Source organism: Pseudophryne corroboree, chromosome 1 (genome assembly GCF_028390025.1).
Source record: "Pseudophryne corroboree isolate aPseCor3 chromosome 1, aPseCor3.hap2, whole genome shotgun sequence".
NCBI lineage: Eukaryota > Metazoa > Chordata > Amphibia > Anura > Myobatrachidae > Pseudophryne > Pseudophryne corroboree.
This window is the reverse complement of record NC_086444.1, coordinates 360464033-360482358: the sequence shown is the minus strand read 5'-3', so window position 1 is coordinate 360482358 and position 18326 is coordinate 360464033. Positions and strand designations below refer to the sequence as shown.

The 18326-nt window shown below is 48.5% G+C and overlaps 1 long non-coding RNA gene across 1 annotated transcript in view; it reads right to left on the bottom strand.

The window, feature by feature from the left end:
- Positions 1-1602: 1602 nt before the first annotated feature.
- Positions 1603-18326, bottom strand: part of LOC135069910 (uncharacterized) — a 35752-nt gene continuing 19028 nt past the window's right edge. Inside the window, exon 3 of the long non-coding RNA XR_010256140.1 lies at positions 1603-2034. This is a non-coding gene — a long non-coding RNA (uncharacterized LOC135069910). The remainder of the gene's footprint in view (positions 2035-18326) is intronic.

Below are 18326 nucleotides of genomic sequence, written 5' to 3'. Positions count from 1 at the left end.
CTGCCATTTCAAACTGACTCACTGGCGGTTGGTGTTTTAGCTTCTGCCTCCTGTCATGACCCTGAGCAACAATCCGGAAGCTGCAAGATGGCCACCAGATGCCCGAGTCAGCAGCCCTGCAGTCAGGGACATGCAGGTGATGGGCAAATACTATTAGTTCCCAAAGCGCAATGCTCCTCAGCGACACTGACTGATGCCCCCTTGGCCACCCCTCTCCATACCAGTGTACACTTTAATAAAATAAAACGCAAAATTTCCTAATGACAGGGGGTGCCCCATTACCATGTGTGGCTCTGACCTCCACATTACCTGCTCTGTGGCAGGACAAACAGAAGCAATGTGTTGATTATGTTGTTCGCTAAATAGTCAATTAACATGATAGCGAGATGATTCATAGCCTATGTTACTCAGCAGATCTCAACGCCATTGGTTCGGTAGTTTTCGAGTTTATCATAAACATACATACAAATGAACGACTTTATTAACAGTATAGATGTATGTGTGTGACGTGTGTATATGTGTGTGATGTATGTATATGTGTGATGTGTGTGTATTTGTATTGTGTGTGTATATATGTGGTGTATGTGTGTGCGTGTGTAGCCAATTAACATGATAGCAAGATGATTCATAGCCTGTGTTTAGTCTAATGCAGGGGTGGGGAACCTTTTTTTCTACCAAGGGCCATTTGGTTATTTATAAAATCCTTCGGGGGCCATACAAAAACTATCAACTTAAAAATGACCCTGCCCCCCAGTAGTTATGCCCGTTAGAGGTACTGAGTGCGCGTACCGAAGGCGCGAGTGCACCAAAATATGGGTGTGGCCAATTAAAATGGGACGTGATACACATATGCCTCCAATAGTGCAGTGCCAGATACACATATGCCAGTGCAGTGCCAGATACACATATGCCAGTGCAGTGCCAGATACACAAATGCTAACTTTGCTGTCCTGCGTTTAGATAACTGCCACCCTAAGGGGAGTGTAAATTTGCCATGCAAGTGTGCGATCCCATTTGTACGTCGAGCTGCAACAATTCACTGCGTGCACAGCCCAGGACTTACTCCTACAGTGTGATGAGAACAGGCTGATCAGGGCCGGAGCTAACGTCAGACACCCTCCCGTGCTTGGGCATGCCTGCATTTTTCCGGACACTCCCAATAAATGGTCAGTTACCACCCACAAATGGCCTGTTCCTGTCAATCACCTTGCGAACGCCCGTTGTGTTGTATCAGTGCCAGATACACAAATGCCCCCACAGTGCCAGATACACAAATGCCCCCACAGTGCCAGACTGCTCACCGCTGCTGCAGCTCCATCCGGTGGCAGCGTGTCTCAGCTGTCAGATCTGAGCAGGGAGGAGAGCGCAGCTATGTCAAGCGGCGGCGTGTAGGACCTCAAACCAGCTGCCGGTTCGTGAGCCAATCAGAGCTCGTGAACCGGCAGCGGCGGCTCCTGATTGGCTGCTAGTCCGCGAGCTCTGATTGGCTCCCGAACCAGCGGCTGGTTTTGAGATCCTACCCGCCGCTGCCAGACATAGTAGCTGCGCTCTCCTCCCTGCCGTGACAGCTGAGACACTCCGCCGCCAGACTGAGTGGCGGTGTGTCTCACTGACAAACAAGCGGTTGGACCGGAACAAATGGCTTTGCGGGCCTTATACGGTCCGCGGGCTGGAGGTTCCCCATCCGTGGTCTAATGGCATTCTACTTTTTGGCCAAAGATGTCCTCACGCCATTTCTTTTTTTTTATTTTGTCTGCTATTTAGCCAGTTAACATGATTCATAGCTTATGCTACTCAGAAGATCTCAGGGAACATTTCAGTAAAAACAGAAAATTGCTACAGTAGTTGTTGACATTATCCTGCACAGATACATAAACATGCAGTTGTTTTTCTGATAAAAATGACATTATTTACAATACAGCATATAATATACAACAATCACATTAAAGAACACAATGGAATCCTTTGCAATTAAATTCCCTCCAGTGTCCTTTGCTTTTCATCATATCCAGGCGTAAAAGATGCAACTTGAACCTGTTTGAAAATAAAAGCCACAACCGATATTAGCAAGTTGTAATTTACTATGTCATTATGTAATTAAACTAAAGTAACATAATTTATGTTTATTCCGTTATAATATTCATTCACCACCTTTTGGGGCTTATTCATTATCAAGCTCTATTAATTAAGTATCCAACTCGCCGTGAGTTGAGGCGGCACATACCAAAGTATCAGAGAAATTCATTATTGCTCCAGTTGCAGAACAACTGCTCGGAAAAGCAGCTGTCTCCTGGGTCTTAACACAGAAATATTTGCTGCTAATATGTAGTGGCGAAATTTCCCCTTACAGGCAGTGTAAGCATAGCCAGATTAAGGGGGGATGCAGGGCATACTGTACCCCGGCTCCCCGGCCAGAGCACACTGACATCACTAGTTTTACCTCTTAAGCAGCAGCAGAACCAGCAGCCAGAATGCGAGCAGGACAGTATGCAGTGCAGCAGTGTTGGACTGGGGCATGAAGGGCCCACCGGGGGAATTCAGTGTTAGGGGCCCATGTGTAGGGGTGTGGTCACTCTCCAGAGGAGGTGTGGTCAGCAACCACAGAGGTTTGTCTAACCATTAGAGAGTGCATGCTTTTGACCTCATGATAAATATATTTAGTAAACACTGCTAGTGCATGCAGTATAAAGTATAATTCAAGTGCAGAGTCTGGAAAATGAATCCTAGAGGAGGAAGAGGTGGGTCCTCAGTCAGTGGGGCCCACCGGGGGTTTCCCCGATGGGCCAGTCCAACCCTGCAGTGCAGTTTCATGAGCTACTGCAGAGCTTTCTGACCAGAGGAGAGATAGGAGGGTGGAGAGAGCTGTAAGTGACCCAGGAATCCCTGCTTCTCCTTCTCCCCGCCTGGGTGTCTGTGTAATATTATGCAATTAAACCATTTGGGGCTAGAGAAAAGAGACACACACAGAGAGTCCTCCTGAGTCCTGTCCCAGTGTGAAAGTAGTGTAAGTAGTGCAGAGGCTGCTGCTATTCTTGCATGTGACAAAATAAATTATTTTATGTTTCTATGTGTATTTTAAGGTTAAGTTGTCTTTGTTCCACTACAAGAAAAGTTTATAAAATAGTTGTATTTCAATTAGGTGGAGCTATAAATAGTACCCAGGCATTATTAAACTTTTAGTTAAAACTAATATACACCATTGGTTTAAATTTAATATACACAATCTATACATCCCACCATGACCCATTCCAGGAGGGACAAAATGCTCTCTACCTGGAATTCCTTCTTAATTTATGATTGCAATCACCTGTGTTGAAGTACCTTTCTTATCAATTAAATAGTTCAACACACATGACGCCAATCTTATATTATGTGGGAAGTCCAGGTAGAGAGCATTTTGTCCCTCCTGGAATGGGACATGTTGAAAGGTATGCACAATTTAATATACATCCCCCACCTTCCATTGGGCTCCTTGCAACCCCAAGGCTTAAACCGGCCCTGAGTGTAAGTGTGCCATGCATGCGCACAGAGGGGCTGATTTGGATGGATCTCTGTGCATGGACGCAAATGGTGAGTTTTAGCACACAGTGCATGTGCAGATGTGCAGATCTTTGGCAGACCTGTCTTTCCTTGAAATAGGCATTTTGCGTTAGGAACTGGGCGGCAACAATGTGATCACACAGAACTGTTCTGATTCGGGAGTCACGGGTGTGTAAAAAAGTGTTGTGTTATTCTGGGTCATATGCATGGAGAATAGAAGCTTGTTTCAGGCGCATTTCTTGCACCTAGGCATGGGGCTAGTGCAAGTGCTGATACTCAATGGCGTTGACAGGGGGGTTGTAGAGTCAGCTAGGTGCTGGATTCAGGGTGCGCCACTGCCCAGCCAGTCCAAACACTGCAAGCGCTGGGTAAATTTTCTTCTGTGCATCACCTAGCACAATGGATCATGTGTGTGGTGCTTCTGTCAGTTGGGCTGCGGCTGCCTACAATCCACGTGTCGCCGGTGTGTACTCTGTATGGCACTGTGTGGTATGTGTTGTGATGTCATCATGTTGCCCTGCCAAAGGAATAGGAGCTGCAAAGAGGAGCAGGCAGACAAAGATGAAGGTTAGCTGGAGGGTGCAGGGGATTGGTTTGGCTCTAGAGGTTACACAGGGGGCACAAGGCTGAAAGCGACACAGGGGGCAGGAGACTAAAGTAAACACAGGGGGCACAAGGCTTGATGTGACACAGGAGGCATGAAGTTTGAGTTACGAAAAGAGGCACTGGTCTGGATGTATCTCTGTTGTATGATGATGACATTTGTTATATTCCTACAGTAACAGGCATCATCTGGCTCATGTGATCTCCAACATGAATAGTGAATGTCTAATGAAGACACTGTGTAACCAGGAGGATCAATTTCTTCAGAGATTCAACATGGCAGAGAAACCACCATGTAGGCAATGTGCCTTTTTATTTAATACACACAAAAAATAGTGATCATTTTATTTTATTTATTTATTTATATATTTATTTGTTATTATAATATTTTTTTTCTAAGGGAGACGCCAAAGGGACTTTTCATCCTGGGCTCTATGATTGTTCTAGAACTGACCCTGATAGGCCAGAATTCACTCTTGGTGCCTAGCAGAGTTGCAGCTCTTGGTTTTTATTGGTGAAGGTGCAGAGCGCAAGCTACCGTTTGGCTGACAACTGTGTGTGGATGGCGCAAGCAGTTATGGCTTCGGTCAAGTGCTTGCATCTGGATAGGGTAGTCACTGACCTGCAACCATTCATCTGTCTCTGCAGTGGTCACGGAACCATGGAGCAAATCCATGCTGAATCCATGCTGTAGCACGAGTTAGGTATGATATGCCGGCTGCCGGGATCCCAGCAGTCAGCATACCTACACCAGGATCCCGGCAGCAGAATACCGGCAGGCGTGTGAGCACAACATAGCCCTTTGCGGGCTCATAGCGCTCGCCGGCCCGTTACGCTCATCACAGGTTCTATTTCCACTCTGTGGGTGTCGTGAACACCCACGAGTGGAAACAGACACTGTGGGTCAGCATTCTGACTGATGGCATTTTTAGCGTTCGGGATCCCGTTGTCGGCATGCTGACCGTCGGGATCTTGTGCACCGGTAACATAACAGCATCCCAGAAGCACTGGCGCACCTATTTTTCCATCATTGCTCCCCTTCCTGTCAACAATACACAACTGTCGATACTATTAATGATGATGGCAGTGGATGGTGAAGAAACAGTGGGCGTCCCGTCTTCCTGATTGCAGACACATGGATTCTTTGCATTAGCTATACGGAATCTTTCATTAGCATAAGGTAATATACAGAGCTGGCCCTAACCAATATGATGCCCCAGGCAAGATTTTTGGCAGGTGCGCCCTAGCACCGCCGCTAGTTCCACCTCTGACGCTGCACCCCTTTCCACAGGGCCGAATTAAGGGTGGTGGGGGCCCAGGGCACTGTAGATTGTGGGGGGCCCCCAACTACAATTGCTGGCAATGCTCACAACCACCTCCCCCCCGGGCCACGCACACGCGAACACATATATACACACACACACATACATGCCTATACACACCGTCACTTACATGACAGCAGGGAGCACGGGCAGACACTGGTGGCTGTAACTGTCTCACGGGATTTCCCTGTTCCGCGAGACTGACTGTGGGGGAGCTCCTCGGTGGCCGCTGTTACTGAACAGCTGAGCTGCCAAAGGAAGACTCCTAAAAACACAGGGTGCGGGGGCCCCAGGATGGCTGCTCCTGTTGCCCCTGCCTTAATCTGGCTCTGCTTTCTTAGCACCATCACCCCTCACCCATAGCAGTCCTCATTTTTGGTGCGGTAGGCCTATATTTTAAATAGGTACAGTGTGCACATTCGGCACACAGCCCAAAAAGGGTCGTGTTCTTGCTAGGAAGGGGCATGGCCACACAATAGTACCCCCAATTCAAATCAGGCCACACAGTACTGCAACTTTATTCACATTTTATCATGCAATAGTGCCGCACATTATTATTACATTCTTACACGATACACATAATACCCCTTACACATATGTCGGATTCTATTGCACAACCCCAACCACACAGCACTCACACTGCCACTCACACTGTGACCTCTGACCTCTTCCCCTGCTTGGATACAGATGTGTCCTAATATATCTTGCCTCAGTATGCCATGCAGCAGGAGATGACTGGCGTGAGTCAGCTGGCACCTCTGCTAATTTTGGGTGGCTTTTTTGCTGAAAATGCATCTTGTTTGCATTGATATGTGGCTAGGATGCACAAACAGCTTCTGCTGATTCAAATGATATGCGGTATGTCTATATTCTGTGTGTCACTACGCTCTATCAGCATATGAAATGCTACGTTACAGTAATTTCCAGGAATACACTGTAACATGCAGATACAGCCGCAGTCACAAACAGAATATAGGCATGCTGCATATCCTTTCTCATACGTGCTAGAGGATGCTGGGGTCCACTTCAGTACCATGGGGTATAGACGGTTCCGCAGGAGCCATGGGCACTTTAAGACTTTTCAAGGGTGTGAACTGTCTCCTCCCTCTATGCCCCTCCTCCAGACCTCAGTTTAGAAAATGTGCCCAGGCTGACTGGATGCACTCCAGGGGAGCTCTACTGAGTTTCTCTGAAAGGGGGAGATGTACTAAGCCTGAAAAGTGATAAATATCACTGTGATAAAGCACCAGCCAATCGGCTCCTAACTGCCATGTTACAGGCTGTGTTTGAAAAATGACAGTTAGGAGCCGATTGGCTGGTACTTTATCACTGTGATATTTATCAGTTTTCAGGCTTAGTACATCTGGCCCAAAGACTTTATATTAGGTTTTTTATTTTCAGGGAGAACTGCTGGCAACAGTCTCCCTGCTTCGTGGGACTTAGGGGGCAGAAGTAGGAACCAACTTCCTGAATAGTTCCATGGCTCTGCTTCTGGCTGAAGGGTAGCTCCTGAAGGGTACTGAACGCTAGCTGCGGCTATGTGCTCACTCCCACAGCCCGCCGTCACCCCCTTACAGAGCCAGAAGTCAGAAGACAAGTGAGTATTTAAGAAGAAGGATCTTCATCATGACGGCCGAAAGGTACCACGCAGCGGGCGGGAACACTGCGCGCCATGCTACCCGGTAATACAGGCACAGCAGGGTGCAGGGCGCAGGGGGGTGCCCTGGGCAGCATGAAACCTACTAATAACTGGCAGACACAGGGACATAAGTTGCTGAGGTACAGTCCTACCCCCGCCAGTATAAATATTACTATTTAAAAATCAGAGGGGAAACGCGCCACTACGGGGGTGGGGCTTTCTCCTCAGGCAGCCAGCACACTGCTCTGCGCCATTTTCTCTCAGTCCAGACTGCAGAGAAGAACGCTGGTCCTCCTCCACTTCTGAACCAAGTATCATTGTGTAAAACAGGGGGGGCACAGTGTAATTTGGTGCTATAGTGTGAAATTATCATTATAAAAGCGCTACAGGTCTGTGGGCATATTGTGTTTCACGGAATATTTATCACTGGCGCTGGGTTGTGAACTGACAAATCCTATCTGTGTCCTTCTGACAGATTTTACTGTGGGTCTGTCCCCTATAAGTCCCGGAGTGTCTGTGGTGTGGTTGTGCACGTGTGTGACATGTCTGAGGCAGGGAGCTCTTCCCCTGAGGGAGCCATTTTAGGGACACAGAGTTGTAATGTGGTGGCGCTGCCGGCACACCATGAGCCTGAATGGGTGAAAGAATTACGTGATAGTGTGAATCATATCAGTAAGAGATTGGATAAGTCTGAGTCTCATGCAGAGAGCTGGAGAAAATCAGTGGAAGATGTGATTTTTCATGGTTCTGCCTTTTCATCCACAGGCGACCCCTCTGGGTCACATAAAAGACCATTTGCACAAATGGTACAAACTGATACCGACACGGACTCTGGTTCCTTTGTCGACACTAGTGATTCCAGGGGAATAGATCCTAAATTGGCAAAAAGCATTCAATACATGATTGCTGCTATAAGGGAGGTTTTGGAAGTTACGGAAGCCCCTCCTGTACTTCAGGAGAAGGCTTATTTTTATAAAGAAAATAAAATTAATGTAACTTTCCCTCCTCCTCACGAGCTAAATACTCTCTTTGAGGGAATTTGGGCAAACCCTGAAAAGAAATTTCAGATTCCCAAAAGGATTCAGGTTGCTTATCCTTTCCCGGCAGAGGACAGGAAAAGATGGGAGTCACCCCCAGTTTTAGACAGTGCCCTGTCACGGTTAACTAAAAAAAGGTGATTCTCTCTGCACCTGGAACGGCTTCACTAAAGGAGTCGGCAGACCGCAAGTTGGAGACTACGTTAAAATCTATATATGTGGCCAATGGTACACTGCTCAGGCCCAGCATTGCTTGCGCGTGGGTGAGTAGTGCTGTCGAAAAATGGTCAGATAATTTGTCATCTGAAATTGACACAATAGATAGAGACGAGACTCTCCTAAAGATAGGTCATATCAAAGACGCTGCTGCATACATGCTAGAAGCCATGAAGGATATTGGGCTTTTAGGTTCAAAAGCCGCTACCATGGCAGTCTCGGCTCGGAGGGCGTTACGGATTCGCCAGTGGAATGCTGACGCAGATTCCAAAAGAAATATGGAGGCTCTCCCGTATAAAGGTGAGGCCTTGTTTGGAGATGGAAAAAAAGGCATTTGGTTTCCCCCAGCACCCTGAATGATAACAGTAACCAGATATAAATCCCACATAATAATAGAATTCAGAGATCTTCGTTACACATATTTGCGCAAATGTGTGGTTAAGCCCCAAAGCCGCATCAAGACTCTGTATTACATTTCATGTTTGTATCACCCTCTCTATAGCTTCGGCTTCCTAAATATTAATTTATTAACACTATAGTTTTTTCACTGGTATGCTACGCTGGGCTTTCTGGCTTATGCTGGTGTTTTGGGGTGCCACACCCTGCACCTAGATATAGCGCTAGGGACCCCAAATATACAGAGACGCGTTGATGCGGCTTTGGGGCTTGTTTGGAGATGGGCTGGATGCGTTGGTCTCTGCGGCTACGGCAGGTAAGTCGACATTCTTGCCTTTTGCACCTGCACCGGCGAAAAAGACACATCAGTCTCAGATGCAGTCCTTTCGGTCCAACAAATACAAAAATGCCAAAGGTTCCCTCTTTTTTGCAGGTAGAGGGAGAGGAAGAGGAAAAAAGTCTGCAGCGTCTCCAGGATCGCAGGAGCAGATGTCCACCTCTGCTTCTGCCAAATCTGCAGCATGACGCTGGGGCTCCCTTGCGGGAGTTCGCTCGGGTGGGAGCACGTCTGAAACTTTTCAGTCAGATCTGGGCTCAATCTGGCCTGGACCCATGGGTTTTGCAAATAGTGTCCCATGGATACAAGCTGGAGTTTCAAGACGTCCCCCCATGCCGATTTTTCAAATCGACCTTACCAGCTTCTCTTCCAGACAGAGAAGTAGTAAAGGCTGCAATTCAGAAATTATGTCAGGTCAAGTCATTGTCCTGGTACCCTTGTCACAGCAGGGAGGAGGTTTTTATTCAAGCCTCTTCGTAGTTCCGAAGCCGGACGGCTCGGTCAGACCAATTCTAAGCCTGAAATCTCTGAATCTCTACCTGAAAAGGTACAAGTTCAAGATGGAATCTCTGAGGGCAGTGATTTCCAGTCTGGAGGAAGGAGATGTCATAGTGTCGGTAGACATAAAAGATGCCTACTTACATGTTCCCATTTATCCTAGACATCAGGCTTATCTGAAGTTCCCAATACAGGATTGCCATTACCAGTTCCAGACATTGCCATTCGGACTCTCCACGGCACCGAGGGTATTCACCAAGTTGATGGCAGAGATGATGGTCCTCCTTCGACAACAAGGAGTCAATATAATTCCTTACATGGGCGATCTCCTGATAAAAGCGAGATCCAAGGAACGGTTGGTGCAGAACATTGCACTCTCCCTGTCAGTGCTCCAACAACACGGTTGGATTTTTAATTTTCTCTGACGTCCTAAGTGGATGCTGGGACTCCGTAAGGACCATGGGGATTAGCGGCTCCGCAGGAGACTGGGCACAACTAAAGAAAGCTTTAGGACTACCTGGTGTGCACTGGCTCCTCCCACCAAGACCCTCCTCCAGACCTCAGTTAGATTCTTGTGCCCGGCTGAGCTGGATGCACACTAGGGGCTCTCCTGAGCTCCTAGAAAGAAAGTATATTTAGGTTTTTTATTTTACAGTGAGATCTGCTGGCAACAGACTCACTGCAGCGAGGGACTAAGGGGAGAAGAAGCGAACCTACCTAACAGGTGGTAGTTTGGGCTTCTTAGGCTACTGGACACCATTAGCTCCAGAGGGATCGACCGCAGGACCCGACCTTGGTGTTCGTTCCCGGAGCCGCGCCGCCGTCCCCCTTACAGAGCCAGAAGCATGAAGAGTCCGGAAAATCGGCGGCAGAAGACTTCGGTCTTCACCAAGGTAGCGCACAGCACTGCAGCTGTGCGCAGTTGCTCCTCATGTACACCTCACACTCCGGTCACTGATGGGTGCAGGGCGCTGGAGGGGGCGCCCTGAGGGCAATATATGACACCTTGGCTGGCAAATCTACATCATATATAGTCCTAGAGGCTATATAGATGTAAAATTACCCCTGCCAGTATTCCAGAAAAAGCGGGAGAAAGTCAGTTGAAAAAGGGGCGGGGCTTCTCCCTCAGCACACTGGTGCCATTTTCTTTTCACAGTGCAGCTGGAAGACAGCTCCCCAGGCTCTCCCCTGTAGTTTTCAGGCTCAAAGGGTTAAAAAGAGAGGGGGGGCACTAAATTTAGGCGCAATATATGTATACAAGCAGCTATTTGGGGGAAAATCACTCAGTTATAGTGTTAATCCCTGCATTATATAGCGCTCTGGTGTGTGCTGGCATACTCTCTCTCTGTCTCCCCAAAGGACTTTGTGGGGTCCTGTCCTCAGTCAGAGCATTCCCTGTGTGTGTGCGGTGTGTCGGTACGGCTGTGTCGACATGTTGGATGAGGAAGGTTACGTGGAGGCGGAGCAGAGGCCGATAAATGGGATGTCGCCCCCTGTGGGGCCGACACCAGAGTGGATGGATAGGTGGAAGGTATTAACCGACAGTGTCAACTCCTTACATAAAAGGCTGGATGACGTAACAGCTGTGGGACAGCCGGCTTCTCAGCCCGCGCCTGCCCAGGCGTCTCAAAGGCCATCAGGGGCTCAAAAAACGCCCGTTACCTCAGATGGCAGACACAGATGTCGACACGGAGTCTGACTCCAGTGGCGACGAGGTTGAGACATATACACAATCCACTAGGAACATCCGTTACATGATCTCGGCAATGAAAAATGTGTTACGCATTTTCTGACATGAACCCAAGTACCACATAAAAGGGGTTTTATATTTGGGGAGAAAAAGCAGCCAGTGTTTTGTTCCCCCATCAGATGAATGAATGAAGTGTGTAAAGAAGCGTGGTTTTCCCCGATAAGAAACTGGTAATTTCTAAAAAGTTACTGATGGCGTACCCTTTCCCGCCAGAGGATAGGTCACGTTGGGAGATATCCCTTAGGGTGGATAAGGCGCTCACACGTTTGTCAAAAGGTGGCACTGCCGTCTTAGGATACGGCCACCTTGAAGGAACCTGCTGATAAAAAGCAGGAGGCGATCCTGAAGTCTGTATTTACACACTCAGGTTATATACTGAGACCTGCAATTGCCTCAGCATAAATAGGGCTGCTGCAGCGTGGTCTGATACCCTGTCAGATAATATTAATACGCTAAGACAGGGATAATATTTTGCTAACATTGAGCATATTTAAGACGTTGTCTTATATATAAAGGATGCACAGAGGGATATTTGCCGGCTGGCATCCAGAATTAATGCAATGTCCATTCTGCCAGGAGGGTATTAGAAACCCGGCAGTGGACAGGTGATGCTGCCTGTAAAAGGCACATGGAGATTCTGCCTTATAAGGGTGAGGAATTGTTTGGGGATGGTCTCTGGGACCTCGTATCCACAGCAACAGCTGGGAAGAAAATTTTTTACCTCAGGTTTCTTCACAGCCTAAGAAAGCACCGTATTTTCAGGTACAGTCCTTTCGGCTTCAGAAAAGCAAGCGGGTCAAAGGCGCTTCCTTTCTGCACATAGACAAGGGAAGAAGGAAAAAAGCTGCACCAGCAGCCAGTTCCCAGGATCAAAAATCTTCCCCCGCTTCCTCTGAGTCCACCGCATGACGCTGGGGCTCCACAGGTGGAGACAGGTGCGGTAGGGGCGCGTCTCGGGAACTTCAGGGACCAGTGGGCTTGCCCACAGGTGGATCTCTAGGTTCTGCAAATAGTATGACAGGGATACAGGCTGGAGTTCGAGGCGACTCCCCCTCGCCGTTACCTCACATCAGCCTTGCCGGCTGCCCTCGGAGAAAGGTAGTACTGGCGGCAATTCACAAGCTGTACTTCCAGCAGATGAAAGCAAGGCACCCCTCCTTCAACAAGGCCGGGGTTACTATTCCAAAATGTTGTGGTACCGAAACCAGACGGTTCGGTGAGACCCATTCTAAAATTGAAAGTCTTGAACACTTATATACAAAGGTTCAAGTTCAAAATGGAATCGCTCAGGGCGATTATTGCAAGCCTGGAGAATTTCCTGGTATCACTGGACATCAAGGATGATTACCTGCATGTCCCTATTTACCCTCTTCACCAGGAGTACCTCAATATTGTGGTACAGGATTGTCATTACCAATTCCAGACGTTGCCGTTGGTCTGTCCCCGGCACCGAGGTATTTACCAAGGTAATGGCCGAAATAATTATCCCGTACTTGGACGATCTCCTTATAAAGGCGAGGTCCAGGGAGCAGTTGTTCGTCGGAGTAGCACTATCTCGGGAAGTGCTACAACAGCACGGCTGGATTCTGAATATTCCAAAGTCGCAGCTGGTTCCTACGACGCGTCTACTGTTCCTGGGTATGGTTCTGGACACAGAACAGGATAAAAAGGGTTTCTCCCGGAGGAGAAGTCCAAGGAGTTGTTGTCTCTAGACAGAGACCTCCCAATACGTATACAGGTGTCGGTGCATCAATGCACGCGAGCCCTGGGAAAGATGGTAGCTTCTTACGAAGAAATTCCATTCGCCAGGTCCCATGCAAGGATTTTCCAGTGGGATCTGTTGGACAAGTGGTCCGGGTCGCATCTTCAGATGCATCGGCGGATAACCCTGTCTCCAAGGGTCAGGGTGTCGCTGTTGTGGTGGCTGCAGAGTGCTCATCTTCTAGGGGGCCGCAGATTCGGCATACAGGACTGGGTCCTGGTGACCACGGATGCCAGCCTTCGAGGCTGGGGGGCAGTCACACAGGGAAGGAACTTCCAAGGCTATGGAAAAGTCAGGAGACTTCCCTACACATAAATATTCTGGAACTGAGGGCCATTTACAATGCCCTAAGTCAGGCTAGACCCCTGCTTCAACACCGGCCGGTGCTGATCCAGTCAGACAACATCACGGCGGTCGCTCATGTAAACCGACAGGGCGGCACAAGAAGCAGGATGGCAATGGCAGAAGCCACAAGGATTCTCCGATGGGCGGAAAATCATGTGTTAGCACTGTCAGCAGTGTTCATTCCCGGAGTGGACAACTAAGAAACCTCCACCCGGGAGAGTGGGGACTTCATCCAGAAGTCTTCCAAATGATTGTACACCGTTGGGAAAGGCCACAGGTGGACATGATGGCGTCCCGCCTCAACTAAAAGTTACAAAGATATTGCGCCAGGTCAAGGACCCTCAGGCGATAGCTGTGGACGCTCTGGTAACACCGTGGGTGTACCAGTCGGTGTATGTGTTCCCTTCTCTGCCTCTCTTACCCAGGGTAATGAGAATAATAAGAAGGAGAGGAGTAAGAACTATACTCATTGTTCCGGGTTGGCCAAGAAGAGCTTGGTAACCAGAACTCCAAGAAATGATCTCAGAGGACCCATGGCCTCTGCCGCTCAGACAGGACCTGCTGCAGTAGGGGGCCTGTCTGTTCCTAGACGTACCGCGGCTGCGTTGACGGCATGGCGGTTGAACGCCGGATCCTGAAGGAAAAGGGAATTCCGGAGGAAGTTATCCCTACGCTATTTGAAGCTAGGAAAGAAGTGAACGCAAACCATTATCACCGCATATGGCGGAAATATGTTGCGTACTGTGAGGCCAGGAAGGCCCCAAAGGAGAAATTTCAGCTAGGTTGATTTCTGCACTTCCTACAGTCAGAGGTGACTATGGGCCTAAAATTGGGTTCCATTAAGGTCCAGATTTCGGCTCTATCGATTTTCTTCCAAAATTGAACTGGCTTCACTGCCTGAAGTTCAGACTTTTGTTAAGGAAGTGCTGCATAGTCAGCCCCCGTTTGTGCCTCCAGTGGCACCGTGGGATCTCAACGTGGTGTTGGATTTCCTGAAGTCGCATTGGGTTGAGCCACTTAAATCCGTGGAGCTATAATACCTCACGTGGAAAGTAGTCATTCTGTGGGCCTTGGCGTCGGCCAGGCGTGTATCAGAATTGGCGGCTTTGTCATACAAAAGCCCTTATCTGTATTTTATATGGATAAGGCGGAATTGAGGACTCGTTCCCAATTCCTTCCTAAGGTGGTATATTTTTTTAATGTGAACCAACCTATTGTGGTGCCTGTGGCTACTTGGGACTTGGAGGATTCCAAGTTACTGGATGTAGTCAGGGCCCTGAAAAGTATATGTTTCCAGGACAGCTGGAGTCAGGAAAACTGACTCGCTATTTCTCCTGTATGCACCCAACAAGCTGGGTGCTCCTGCTTCTAAGCAGACTATTGCTCGCTGGATCTGTAGCACGATTCAACTTGCACATTCTGCGGCTGGACTGCCGCACCCTAATTCTGTAAAAGCCCATTCCACGAGAAAAGTGGGCTCTTCTTGGGCGGCTGCCCGAGGGGTCTCGGCTTTACAACTTTGCCGAGCTGTTACTTGGTCGGGTTAAAACATTTTTGTAAGAGTCTACAAGTTTGATACCCTGGCTGAGGAGGACCTAGAGTTTGCTCATTCGGTGCTGCAGAGTCATCCGCACTCTCCCGCCCGTTTGGGAGCTTTGGTATAATCCCCATGGTCCTTACGGAGTCCCAGCATCCACTTAGGACGTCAGAGAAAATAAGATTTTACACACCGGTAAATCTATTTCTCGTAGTCCGTAGTGGATGCTGGGCGCCCATCCCAAGTGCGGATTGTCTGCAATACTTGTTTATAGTTATTGCCTAACTAAAGGGTTATTGTTGAGCCATCTGTTGAGAGGCTCAGTTATATTTCATACTGTTAACTGGGTATAGTATCACGAGTTATACGGTGTGATTGGTGTGGCTGGTATGAGTCTTACCCGGGATTCAAAATCCTTCCTTATTGTGTCAGCTCTTCCGGGCACAGTATCCTAACTGAGGTCTGGAGGAGGGTCTTGGTGGGAGGAGCCAGTGCACACCAGATTATCCAAAAGCTTTCTTTAGTTGTGCCCAGTCTCCCGCGGAGCCGCTAATCCCCATGGTCCTTACGGAGTCCCAGCATCCACTACGGACTACGAGAAATAGATTTACCGGTGTGTCAAATCTTATTTTCCAAAGACGCAGTTGGAACCGACGACAAGATTGTCTTTTCTGGGGATGATACTGGACACAGACATACAGAGGGTGTTTCTTCCAGTAGAAAAAGCTCTGGAGATCCAGAAAATGGTCAAACAAGTTTTGAAACCGACGAGAGTGTCGATACATCAATGCATTCGGTTGTTGGGAAAGATGGTAGCAGCCTACGAGGCCATACAGTTTGGCCAGAGTATTCCAGTGGGATCTGTTGGACAAGTGGTCCAGATCCCACCTACACATGCACCAGAGGATAATCCTGTCCTCTAAAGCCAAGATTTCGCTCCTGTGGTGGCTGCACAGTTCTCACCTATTAGAGGGACGCAGGTTCGGGATTCAGGACTGGGTCCTAGTAACCACGGATGCAAGTCTCCGAGACTGGGGAGCAGTCACACAGGGAAAAAGTTTCCAAGGAAAATGGTCAAGTCAGGAATCTTGTCTTTACATAACGTTCTGGAATTGAGAGCCATTTACAACGGCCTTCTACAAGCGGTGCATCTTCTACAAGATCAGCCAGTGCAGATCCAGTCGGACAATGTAAAAGCAGTCGCGTACATAAACCGTCAGGGCGGAACGAAAAGCAGAGCGGCAATGGCAGAGGTGACAAAGATCCTCCTCTGGGCAGAAAGACATGCAAGAGCTCTGTCGGCAATTTTCATTCCGGGAGTGGACAACTGGGAAGCAAACTTCCTCAGCAGACATGATCTCCATCCAGGAGAGTGGGGCCTTCACCAAGAAGTCTTCGCAGAGGTGACAAGTCTTTGGGGAGTTCCTCAAGTAGACATGATGGCATCTCGTCTCAACAAGAAGCTTCAGAGATAGTGTTCCAGATCGAGAGACCCTCAAGCAGTAGCAGTGGATGCACTGGTGACCCAGTGGATGTTTCGGTCGGTATATGTCTGCCCTCCTCTTCCACTAATACCAAAAATTCTCAAAATAATAAGAAGAACAAGGGTTCGAGCAATCCTCATTGCCCCAGACTGGCCAAGGAGGTCTTGGTATCCAGGTCTTCAGGAGTTGCTCATGGAAGATCCTCGGCCTCTTCCTCCTCGCGAGGACCTGCTGTAGCAGGGGCCGTGCGTGTATCAAGACTTACCGCGGCTACGTTTGACGGCATGGCTGTTGAGCGCCGGATCCTAGCCCGAAAGGGGATTTCCAAGGAAGTCATTCCCACTCTTGTTCAGGCCAGGAAAGGAGTAACGTCTAAACATTACCACCGTATTTGGAGAAAATATGTGTCTTGGTGTGAATCCAAGAAGGCTCCTACGGAAGAGTTTCAGTTGGGACGTTTTCTCCATTTTATGCAGGCAGGTGTGGATGCGGGCCTAAGATTGGGTTCAATCAAGGTTCAGATTTCGGCCTTGTCAGTTTTCTTTCAAAAACAATTGGCCTCCTTTCCAGAAGTTCAGACGTTCGTGAAAGGGGTGCTGCACATCCAACCTCCATTTGTGCCTCCGGTGGCACCATGGGACCTTAATGTTGTGTTGCAGTTCCTTCAATCAGATTGGTTTGAACCTCTGCAGGAGCTAGAATTGAAGTTTCTCACTTGGAAAGTGGTGATGCTCTTGGCCTTGGCATCCACAAGGCGGGTGTCTGAGTTGGGGGCCTTTTCTCACAAGAGTCCTTACCTGATCATCCATAAAGATAGGGTGGAGTTGAGAACTCGCCAACAATTTCTTCCTAAGGTGGTTTCGTCTTTCCATATAAACCAGCCTATTGTGGTGCCAGTGGCTACTGACACCTTCTCTGCGTCAAAGTCTCTTGATGTGGTTAGAGCTTTGAAGATTTATGTCACAATAACAGCTAGGATACGGATAACTGAGGCTCTGTTTATCCTGTATGCTCCCAACAAGATTAGGTGTCCTGCTTCTAAGCAGACCATTGCGCGCTGGATCAGAGGGACGATTCAGCACGCTCATTCCACAGCAGGATTGCCGATACCGAAGTCGGTAAATGCCCATTCTACTAGAAAGGTGGGCTCATCCTGGGCGGCTGCCCGGGGGGTCTCGGCGTTACAACTTTGTCGAGCAGCTACTTGGTCAGGGGCAAACACGTTTGCAAAGTTTTACAAGTTTGACACCTTAGCCGATGACGACCTCAACTTTGGTCAATCGGTGCTGCAGGGTCATCCGCACTCTCCCGCCCGTACTGGAGCTTTGGTATAACCCCATGGTACTGAAGTGGACCCCAGCATCCTCTAGGATGTATGAGAAAACAGGATTTTAATACCTACCAGTAAATCCTTTTCTCCTAGTCTGTAGAGGATGCTGGGCGCCCGACCCAGTGCGTACTTTACCTGCAGTTATTAGTTTGTAGTTACACAAGTGTTGTGTTACGGTTATTTTCAGCATGTTGCTGCAAAGATTGTTCATGCCCGTTGGCATGTGTTGTGTTGAATGCCATGTTGTGCGGCATGGTTGAGGTGTGAGCTGGTATGAATCTCACCATTAATTTAAAAGTAAATCCTTTCCTCGAAATGTCCGTCTCCCTGGGCACAGTTCCTATACTGAGGTCTGGAGGAGGGGCATAGAGGAAGGAGCCAGTTCACACCCTTGAAAAGTCTTAAAGTGCCCATGGCTCCTGCGGAACCGTCTATACCCCATGGTACTGAAGTGTACCCCAGCATCCTCTACGGACTAGGAGAAAAGGATTTACCGGTAGGTATTAAAATCCTGTTTTTCATCAGCAGAA